This window comes from Lepisosteus platostomus, chromosome 21 (assembly GCF_059453375.1).
Source record: "Lepisosteus platostomus isolate fLepPlt1 chromosome 21, fLepPlt1.hap1, whole genome shotgun sequence".
Classification (NCBI taxonomy): Eukaryota; Metazoa; Chordata; class Actinopteri; order Semionotiformes; family Lepisosteidae; genus Lepisosteus; species Lepisosteus platostomus.
In genome coordinates, this window is record NC_142631.1 from 12,769,601 (window position 1) to 12,778,543 (window position 8,943).

Sequence of the window (8,943 nt, forward strand, 5' to 3'; positions counted from 1 at the left end):
CGATGCAGACAAAAGAATTCACTAGATCTAAAGAGCTCCCTTGATCAGATGATATGAAGTAAAAAAATATATTATGAAAAGTTTTTCTATGAACACCAGTTTTCCGCAGCATTCCTGTTATAGCTCTGTGTGTGGCTAAGATCATGCCTGGGCGTCTATTTAAATTTATGTTCTGCATTCCCATTTTATGATTGACATCAGTTGCACAGTATAATGTCATGTTAGAGTTTTGCAATATGGTAAATATAATTGGAAACTGATATTTTTGTTGAACTTAACTTTCTACTTTTATTATTTCATTCTAAACAACACCTGATCCCACACCTTTATTCTGATGTTGTTCAGAAAGGTATATATTTACACGTTCTCAATTTTTTTGTGTTGTTTTTCTCTTTTATATGGTTATTGACTAAAGCAAGTAGAGATTAGTAACAGTGAAAGATCAGTACGTATTGGTAATAAAGTAAATCCTAGCATAGCCAGAAGTATCTTAAGAAAATGTATTTTTAGACCTTGAATTCGGAATATGTCTTTATATTCTCTGGAAACAGTGAATTATTTTTAAAAAGGAAGTCCTGCTTTCTCTTGCTTCATAATAAATATGCAAGATGAATAACAATTTCAACTAAATCCTAGATGTCCAGATGTGAGGTCTTTCAGTGGCTTTATTAGAACACCCAAAGACATCTGGGGCAGAGTGATGGCTCTGTGGCTAAGGATCTGTACTTGTGGTTAGGAGGTTGCCGGTTCAAATCCTGTGGCCAGAAGAGGAATCCTACTCTGTTGGGCTCCTGAGCAAAGCCCTTTATCCCAGCCCCTACAGGGGTGCTATGTAATGGCTGTGTGTTTCATGGTGAGCATACCGGGGTATGCGAAAAGACAAATTCCTAAAGCAAGAAATTGTATATGGCCACTAAAGTGATTGTATCTGTTGCTACAGAATAGCTACTGTACAGTACATTGACAACAATATAATTTTTTACACAACTAGTTTTAACCATGTAAGTGAAAAAAATAATTTTCATTATTTCCAACTAAAGGGTGAATACAAGCAACTTTGTATGAGGGTTAAACGGCAAAAGGATGAAAAAGCCTTTATTTTTTTATTTTTGACTATATATTATTTACATACTTGTTCTGAAAACACAACTGAAACCTTTAAATATCTTCAACACTACAATTTAAAAGGAATATCTCATGTTACATGAAGAAATAAAATACCTCAACTATATATTCATCACCCTTAAGTAGTGTCCAGAAATATTTTGTTGATATATACAGTATTATGTCATATATATATGAATGTATATTGATATTATTTACTGTTGTTTTATTTTCAAAAAACAAATATTTTTTAATAAGTGAGATACGTCTTGCTTCTCTCCTCCTTTGTCTTAAATTCTTCCTTCACTTCCTGTTTTTTTTTGTGAAAAGTAATATCATTTTCATCCAAAGGTAACAAATGTGTCTTATCAGATACTGGAAACAAGGGAACTCCAGATTTTGAAGTATTACTCTGAATGTTTGGCAGATATTTGCTTGTAATAATGATGTGTTTTAGTGGAATAAAAAAAACTAATGATATATAAAATAAAATATAATACTGTTATCAAGGTTTTAAAGACAATTTGAACAAGGAATTGTACAAGCACAAGCACAAAGTTATTTATTTTCATCATCCAGTATAATCTACGTCAAAAGTGATATATGGAAGAAAACAACACTGTAAAATTGTGACTTTGCAGCTTGAGTCTACGGAAGAATGAATATAGACTACAGGTAGCTGAAATTGCATTCCTCTTTTATTTTTTTTCTCACATTTTTTTCATCAGAGATTTGTGAATAACCGTCATGTTCTTCCTGAAAGGATTGCTCTTCTCAGGCGGGTCCAGAACCTCATTCTGCCCAGGGGATTATCCTTCCATTTCAAGAATGTGTTCCTCTTCAAGCACTTGTGAAGCCCGAGTACTCTTGTTATCCTTTCTTCATCTACATCTTCTAATATGAAAGCAATGATGCCTGGAGTCCCTTCAAAAAGCTGTAGCGACTGAGCCACCTCAAAATTCAAATTTGCACCACTTACTCTCCGTGAAGTGCTTTGATATGACTTCAATGGCTTTTTGGCTGTTCTTGATTTATTCCTCAATGATATTGGAGACTATAGGCTTGCCTACTTCAAAGTCTCATACATGTAGACACAGTCGAAGAGGAGGCATTCCCTCCTCCAAATTTTCCAACTGTCACGGGAGCCGGGGACTAGCCATGGAGAGAGACCAGTGAGATGGGAGGACCCTATGCGTAGCGGTAGGAACGGACCGAATGAGAGGGTTCGACCGGGCTCGAGGTACTGGGTGGAATCGGAGTGAAACATAAGCCCTCAGGTAGCGGATGTGGGGCGACCTGGTGAGACAAGCCTCTTGACAACCGATCCCAATGCCGAGCGAGTAGGAAGGAGAGACCTGGAAATATAAAGCCCCAGACACAAGACACACTGGAAGTACAAGGAAAGCACAAGGCAACTAGGAACAGGACAGAGCAGGAGCGCCCTCCAGCTGTGGAGGGTGTGACACTACCAGCTCTTTAAAGACCCATGTTTCATCTCCACTGGAATACATGACGAAGGCATCATGAAATTTCAGCCATAATCAAAGTAATATTGATATTTATAGGCAACAGTTGTCAAAAAAATAAAGTGAGAGTTCTGAACGTTGTGGTTATGACAATTGTTACAGTATTTTTGCAGGAATCAATATTAAATTTTATCACTTTTTTATTCAAAGAAGATAATGGACTTTTGCAAATAACATCATTTGGGTTTTTCAATTTTGCTTTGTGCTTGACAGCCCAATTTATAAATTCTTAGACGGAACAAGTGCATTCAATAGGATTGTGGGATATGTCAAAAGCAGAGAGGTTTTTTGGCAGCCTAGCAAGTATATTTTGAGGACTACTGTTTACATGTTTTTATCTAAATCTATCAGCTTCAGTGAAATAAGACTTGGGTTCAAAAGAAAATCTATAGTTGATAATTTATTGATGGAGATAATTAAATGCCAACATTTCTGGAGTCCTGTGACCCCAGTGCAAGTGTTTAATCCCACAGACATTAAGGTATTCCAGCTGCATGAGGTTTTTAAAAATAAAGGCAGAAATATTCCCCCAAAAAAGGATTCCAGACATCTTCAGTATCTTTAAACTTGTCAGACCATCCATTGAATTATGAACACTTAAATAGGTATTTGTGTAAGAAATATCAAGATATTTGAGATTTTTTAGGTTTTGTAGACAACCGTATTCCCCAATAGTATCAAGCTTTGTATAACTCAGATCCAGAATTTCTAGATATTCAAGTCTGTTGAAGGGTATGATATAAAACCTAATTTCAGCATTGTAGCTCAATTTAAGGTATTTTAATTGGGGTGATCCAGAAAACTTTAGATTACAGCAATTTCTCATACTAAGGTGATTAAAGCTAATATCTTTTTTATTTAAGATTGATCATGTATGTAAAACCTGATAAGAATGTGGTCAAAAACTCATTATTTCTTATCACTTTCTCTAAGGTTGACTGGTTTGATATTTGTGCTGTAGGTAAGTCATTAAATGCATTCATACTCAAATCTAACACTTTAAGATTTTTAAACTAGGGAACAGCTAAACTCTCCAATCTGCTGTGCAGTATTTTGATAGTAGCTTTTGCAAGACAAGAAAATACGTCCATGGTTTTAAGATATTTTGGGAATTGTTTCATATTAAGGAGATGTATTTCCTGAAATGTGATCATGCATAAGCCCTCAAAAAGGTTAGTCTGAGATGATATGAGAGTTTTATCATCTCTGTAGTTTCCAAGGACAGGTTTGTCAACTTTTAGGCCTGCCATTGCTCTTAGGCAGTTCTTCATATTTTCAGGAGAGGTACTGTAAAGGCATTTCTCAGGTGAAGTTCACCAATGTGCATTCCATTGAAAGCTATACAGTAGGTTCAATGTCCAAAATTCTGTTTTTTGATAAAATTATTGTTACAGTTGGTTTGCTGTGTTCATATTTCTAAAACACAAAGTATCTTTTGCCAGTACACTTAAAATGTTACTATTGCAAAACTCGAGAAGTGTAAGGGCAGTGAAATTTAATGTATGTGGCATTCTTATTGTCTTCAGATTGTTCTTGCCCATGTTCAGCTCCTTCAGTTTTGTCAAGGAGAAAATAGGCAAGTCCCCTATAGAAGAAATACAAACTTCCACAAATGTAAGCTGCTGTAGTATCTTCAGATGAGAGAAAGACCTCTCTGAGATTTGTTTGATTGGGTTCCCAGTAAAAAGTAAAATGGTCAATTGTTTCACATGCAGAAATACATTGTCTTCAATCAGGGTGATTTTGCACCTGTATTGTTGAACATAGAGAAAAAGGGATACTATGAGATGACTTGTGCTATGCATTATGCATAGAAGTTCCTTTTAATAGATACTGTCACACTCATGGTGTGAAATAAACTCTTCTGTTGTCTGATAATAATTTACAATACCTTTTTTTGTATCCCAAATTTACACATGCCAAATTAAAAGCTTTAAACTCATGCATCATTCATTAAATCTGAAAATTAAGACATGATATGTATATGAAATGTTATGGAAAGCATTGCATGTAACATTAAAATTGATTTAAAGTATAGCTTTCATTGTTAATAAAACAGTGTTTCCCAATTTTATCAGGATTCTGCTAGCACATCATATTTTTCAATCAGCCAGGTGCATATAATGTACTCTACAGTACATACAAACATGCAGTCATACATTATAAAATAAAAAGGTTGTCATTAAAAGTTACACCCAAAATAAGCAGTGCTGGAAAAATGGTAACTATGCTAACCCAGCTCTTATGGTTGTCCCCTTTATACATTTTTAAATTAAATAATGTTGTTGTCCCCTTTATACATTTTTAAATTAAATAATGTTGTTGTCCCCTTTATACATTTTTAAATTAAATAATGTTAAAACTCTTGGCAAGTACTCGGAAGTTCCTTACTGGCTAAGGATGTATGGTACATGAAAGAGCATATAGGAAGTTTAATAAGGAGGTCAATAGAAACCAGGCTCATAATGAGCAAATTATCAAACAGAAGCAACTGGCATACTGTATGATAAACTGCTGCACAGATGCTCATTCTCTATACGGGTGTGTTGAACTGAATCAAAAGATGCAATACACAAATACACCACAAACTGCAACATCACTGCATACAGTAAGTGTGTTTTTCTATAATTATTTAATTAAAAAAAAGGGAGTGAGCAATACCTTGTGTGGTCAAGAGCAGTTAGATCAGGAAGCAGAGTGAAGGAAGCTTGCTGTAGTATTTTCAGGTGGTTAAAGCTGAAGTCTAGACCTATGACGGTAACACTGGAATTTCATCAGGTATTCTGCTTAGGTTTAGCGCCATGCAACAGAAAGAGAAACCAGGGACAATCTAAAGAAAATGGAAATGTTTCTTGGTTCGTTATCCTAAAATAAAAAAAAAATATGCAGCTATGCAAACTTAATATGTTTAACTGTAAACATAAGTCTTACAAATTACAAAATATGGGACATTTTTCTCACTTTGGTGGTGTTTATCAAGCATGATGAAGTCCTTCTTGACTTTAGGCTTAGTGCTGTACATGTTCTTAAAAATTGGAAAGAACAAAAAACCAAGAACACACAACAACTTCTCCTCCAAATGTTGTGCTACTTAAAGTAGAGTTGAGATTTCGTTGATTTGTGGGAAGCCTATCTTTGACAGCTTTACTGTAAAGGTTCAGCCAATTACAAAACTCACCAGGATATTTTTAACAGAGGTGTTGTTGCTTTTTCTGCGCATTTTTGTCTCTACCCCAAAGATAAAGGAGCAGTGTAAGGCATCATAGAATTGTTTTTTTTTTTAATTTTCCTGTATTGTTAATGCCTCTGAATGCATCATCCCATACTGTATAATGATGTGCACAATACAGGCTCAAATATAAAAAATATATAAAATCAAATATAATGGATTCATTCTGGCTGCAGAACTGGTAATAAGCTTGAATAGAGTTAAATATTGCGTGATCATGGATGTGGTAACTGAAGCAAACAGTTTAGTGTCTCATTAATGTTTTTAAGGTAATAATGAACAGTGAAGATGGATGCACCACTGGATACAGGACAGAACTCGAACATCAAAAGTTGACTTGGACTCAGAGAAACAAAGTAGGGGGAGCATAAACTATTACTTTGTGAGGGAAGGCAATGACTAAAGAGGGTGCCTAGGACCCATTATAAGACAACAAAATGTTTCTTCACTGTGGTGGAAGGGGCAGGCCTGGTCATCAACTGGAGCTCTATTTTGCAACATGGTGGGCTGCTGGACTGCTAATCTGGGACACTGGGTTTTGGGTAACTGGGGTCTATGGTGTTCATGTGTTTATGAAACTGTGTGTCCCTTGGGGATACTTTATTAAGTATCATTATTAAGTCATTTAAGTGCTCTGTGTTTTTGGATAGAAAGTGATATAGGTGTTTGAAGAATAAAAAGTGCAACTACAGTATGTGATTTTAATTAATGATATTAATATTACTGTCTTGGTCTAGTCTGTGGACACACTGGTGTCATTGGCTAGAAAGGTTCAAAATTTAGAAGGTTACTTAATCTATCTATCCATTTTCTAACCGCTACTTTCAATTCAGGGTCGCAGGAGAGCTACTGTAGTGCCTATCCCAACAAGCGACGGCCACAAGGCAGGGTACACCCTTGATGAGATGGCAGTCCATTGCAGAGCAGACACACAGACACTAACAACTCACACTGGGACCAATTTTCCCCACAACCAATTAACCTACCAGAATGTTTTGAAAACCTATACGAACATGAGGAAAACATAAAAACCTCCATGCAGATAGCATCCTGGGCCTGGAATTGAACCCTGGACTACAAGGCTGCAGTGCTAACCACCATGCTACTTAATACAGAAAAGTACTTCAGATTCATTCCTGGCTGACATATGAACTTAGCAAAATTAGTGGAAGCAGGAGCTTGTAGATTTTTTATACACCATGGTATTACTACAATTCATTCACTCAAGATCAGGATGGGATCCTTCCAGTCTGACACTTTTGAAAACATATGCTTTGGTTTATTTTTGAGAGCATTTGTGAGTTAGCAGCTGTTCTTTACTTTTAAACACTATGGGACACCAGCAATGAGAAGTGCTGCTTACGGAAAGTGTAAGCTGCTGTGCATCACAAAATACAGAGTATAAGGAAGCCCTGGTCAGATGATGCTCTCAGCAGCAGGTGATGTGAATTCAAATTGTGATGCATGACACTGAGTTCCATCTGACACAATTCCACACACCATTACCTATACAAGCAAAACTCGGGGGGTTTCCTACTCTTTTCCTGTTCAAACATTTTCAGAGGCATACCATTATTCATTTAAGGGTCCTAATATTTTGGCCTATTAATGTATTTTGTATTGTACTTGCCAGTTCTTTTGTATATGTATAAAACTACAAGGAATTGAACCCTCTATTATCATTCCTGTTAAGATTAGTGGTAATAAGAAGAAAAAAGTAAAAACAAAAGTCATACAGTATATACATCTTATTTGCGATCTTAATTAATGATAAATCTAGTGACTTTAAAATGAGCATAAAATACTCTCGAGCTGTCAAACAGGGTATTAATCACTCTAAAAAAAACCTCTGTATTTTATTCTTTGTTTTCAGTTCTGTTTTTTTAGTTCCTCCAAAAGTAATCGCCCAACTTGCATAGCTACAATTTCTGCATAACTACAAATGCTAAAAAATGTTTATGAGCTTTTCAAAGAAGAGAGTTTAGAACACTGAAATAATAATAATGTAGTTTAGCAGGTACAACTTTAGTATCAAAGCTGTTAAATGATTGTCTATTATTTATAAGAAGAAAATGATCAAAGAGTTCTGATACTAATATTAAAAGGTGGTGCTACCTGGTGGAGACTGAGAAAAATATGGGGACTGTACATTTTTTTTCTTTTCCTTCTGAATTTTGCTTAAAATGGTCATCTCCTTCAATAGAAAATAATGTAGCTGAGTGTTAGAAATGTTTATGATAACACTACAACATCAGCAATAAGATTACTAGCCATGTACAATTTCTTGTATTAGGAATTCGTCTTTTCACATTCCCCAGCTTGTTCTCCATGAAACACACAGACAGGGAAAGAAACTTGGGGTCAGAGCGCAGGGTCATCCATTGTACAGCGCCCCTGGAGCAGTTGGGGTTAAGGGCCTTGCTCAGGGGCCCAACGGAGTAGGATTCCCTTCTGGAAGGCAAGCTTCCTTAGCCCAAGAGCCACCGCACTGGCCCTATAGGATATTAATATAGTTTAATATGTCAGTATTAGTACAGTATGTTGATCATTAGGTATGTTGTCAGTAGATTCAGAACATAGGTTAAATTCTTAATTTAATGTATTTCCCCCAAAGAGTTACAATAGAATAAAAATACAGCAGTGATATTTCAGTGACTCCGACCATTATTTTACTACACTAGTTTTCTTGGAACCACTTTTTCAATATTTTGAAATCATTTTGAATCATTACTTCCTCAGAACACATTTTAATATGTCCTGCTTGCCAGCAGATCTAAATTTAATAAATACAAAAAGCTGTTGAACTATGTAATCTCTTCCTAGTTCTATCCCTTCCAAAAATATTATGTTATAAACCTCTCTGCATCTTTTGTCAACTTCCACAGTTCGTGATCATGCTGCCAAACACAGAAGAAAAAAAAGTCTGATTATGTTGTATAGGCATCTGCTTGAATCCATTTTTTATACAGGAGATAAAGGAAAAAAAAAGAAAAATAATGTTTCAGTGAGCCTGTAAAAACAACAAACAAAATTGTGTCCAAGATTGTGTGGTATTGAAAAGTCAGCCTGTTAGGAAGTAAAAAT

The 8,943-nt window shown here is 35.5% G+C and overlaps 1 pseudogene; it reads right to left on the reverse strand.

Moving 5' to 3' along the window:
* Positions 1-1,849: 1,849 nt before the first annotated feature.
* On the reverse strand, positions 1,850-5,652 carry LOC148644051 (toll-like receptor 4; annotated as a pseudogene).
* Positions 5,653-8,943: the final 3,291 nt, after the last annotated feature.